This window comes from Schistocerca americana, chromosome 10 (genome assembly GCF_021461395.2).
Source record: "Schistocerca americana isolate TAMUIC-IGC-003095 chromosome 10, iqSchAmer2.1, whole genome shotgun sequence".
NCBI classification, from domain to species: Eukaryota; Metazoa; Arthropoda; class Insecta; order Orthoptera; family Acrididae; genus Schistocerca; species Schistocerca americana.
In genome coordinates, this window is record NC_060128.1 from 151,896,367 (window position 1) to 151,899,358 (window position 2,992).

Below are 2,992 nucleotides of genomic sequence, written 5' to 3' on the forward strand. Positions count from 1 at the left end.
GACACAGCTGGTATAATTTTTATTAAAAATGAAATTCCTCCAGCTGTACTTAAGATTTTATGTTTACTTCGCTACTGGCAACGTCCTTGCCGCAGTGGATACACCGCTTCCCGCGAGATCACCGAAGTTAAGCGCTGTCGGGCGTGGTCGGTACTTGGATGGGTGACCATCCAGGCGGCCATGCGCTGTTGCTATTTTTCGGGGTGCAGTCAGCCTCGTGATGCCAAATGAGGAGCTACTCGACCGAATAGTAACGGCTTCGGTCAAGAATACCATCATAATGACCGGGAGAGCGGTGTGCTGACCCCACGCCCCTCCTATCCGCATTCTCCACTGAGGATGACACGGCGGTCGGATGGTCCCGGTAGGCCACTCGTGGCCTGTAGACGGAGTGCTTCGCTACTAGTTTCGACGTTGTGTCAACGCCATCTTCAGGCCCGTACACTTTGATGAAATCAGTTATGTGTGGCTCAGACTAGCAGTCTACGGTGAGACCACCACGTGCTCCACCCGCTCTTTGTTTCTTGACACGTGTCATTGATATGTGTTGGTGTCTCTTAGGCCGCGCCTCGTGAACTACGTACCTGTTTTCTTCAGTATGGTAACAAATAGCTCAAAATGTGTTCGCACATCTGCGTCGTTTTTCACTTTTCTGAGTTTCTTGAAATTATTACTCGGTCTATGGAGGAAGGTGTCAGTAATATAGATCAAGAAGTAAACGGAAAAAACGATTTTACATTAGCCAGTGATCACAGTACTGCTATCGAACAAGAGTATCATTCTGAGGAAGAACTTCAGGAAAGTTGTGACGAGTATCGGTCTGTTTCTTCAGTGAAATACACTCGTGCTATTAAATTGAGGATAATGCTGATACATGGTGAAACAACGCTCTGGTGGCAGGTTTGCGGGTTTAAATCCCCTCGGGGTATGACCAGGCAGTGCATTTGACCTGCGGTAGTCGCACAGTGGAGCTGGCAGCAGTACACATACGCAGAGGTGCGTTGGTGCATGTCAGCTTATGGTGCAGCGAGTAAGTGTCCAGACATTTTCAGACGTGCTAATGGTGTATGTGTGTTGAAAATGGCTAAAGAACACATACTGATGACGTTATGAGGGATAGAATACTAGGGCGACTGGAGGCTGGTCAAAACAGCAGGTCGTAGCATGGGCCGTCCATGTGCCACAAAGTGTGATCTCAGGACTATGGCAACGATTCCAGCAGACAGGAAACGTGTCCAGGCGCTACAATACAGGACGTCCACAGTGTAAAACACCACAAGAAGACCTATATCTCACCATCAGTGCCTGCAGATGGCCACAGAGTACTGCAGGTAGCCTTGCTCCGGACCTTACCATAGCCACTGGAATAGTTGTCTCCAGACATACAGTCTACGGACGACTGAACAGACATGGTTTATTCGCCCAGAGACCTGCAAAGTGCATTCCACTGACCCCTGATCACAGGAGAGCCCGTAAAGCCTGGTGTCAAGAAAACAGTCCATGGTCAGCGGAACAGTGGTCCCAGGTTATGTTCACGGACGATTCCAGGCGTAATCTGAACTGTGATTTTCCCCCGGTTTTCATCTAGCGTGAACCAGGAACCAGATACCAACCCCTTGATGTCCTTGATAGGGACCTGTATGGAGGTCGTGGTTTGATGGTGTGGGGTCGCATTATGATTGGTGCACGTACACCCCTGCATGTCTTGAAACGTCCACTTAGAAAAATATATGAATGACTGTGCTGATAAACCTCTTACATTATTTCATTTTCAAACAGCTGAGCAGAACTGAACATACTCAGACATTTCGCTCTTTACCTATTCTGATCAACACTAAACTGACACACAATACTTTTAGTGCAACGCAATCTGACTTTCAAAAATCCCTACAAAAGAATGCCCTGACTAACAATAACCTATACCTTTCATGAATCACTTACCTCACAAAAATCTTCGTTACTCAAACTACTGCAATACAGTGTGCACCAATACTGCCAGCTGAATAAAAGATTCTAACTACTGAAGGCACTAACTACTGATAGGCATAGGTAGCAAATGAAAGATTTTGATAGAGAACTAACAATGTATTTACCTTGATAGTGTTCAAAAGTCATAATATATATATCAGTTCATGACATCCAGTCTTACAAATTTACTGTCTCTCATGGACACACGTCCAGATCATCCACTCTCAAAACTCCGCAATCTCTCTCCCCACATCCACCACTGCTGGTGGCTCACCTACAACTGCGCAATGCTATGCGCTGTTAACAGCCAACTGCCCAACACTACAATAGCAAATTCCAACAATGCAAACCAGCCACAGACTGCAAACAGCACAGTTAGTGATTTTCATATAGAGCGCTACATGGCGTTACCAACATAAAAACCTAAACAGCCTACTTGCATAGCCCACATGCGCCCCACAAAAAATTTTACAAATTGTTTTGGGCCGTGACCAATACAGATTTGAAAAAATTTTTCACAATTACAATAACAAAATATCAAATGCACACACTTATTGATACAATGTTGGTGAAAAGCTAAAATTTTCTCACAGTCCATAAAGACAGTGCTGATCATTCATCACAGTAAAATTGCAGTTGTTTTTTTTCAATGTCTGAGCAGTAAAAGAAAATGCACACGAAGTGGTGGATTTCCATGCAGTCTTGAAGAAGTAGTGTTGTCCTTCCAACAGAAAGACAGTGCTGACTCTTGACATGCATACAGGTAATGGGCCACAACAGAACAAACCCACCGCAGAGTCAGTCGAAGTTTTGAAGAATATTGCTAGGTAGGTCATCACAGAGCAGACCCACTGTAGTCCTGGTAGAGATTATGGTATTGGTGGGCCACCAGAGATGCAGACCCACTGCAGTCCTTGTAGAAATAATGGTATTGGTGGGTCATCAAAGGTGCAGACCCACTTCAGTCCTTGTAGAGATAGCTAGCAGCCATCTGTTGGGACTGTGCAGGTGCACAATCACCATC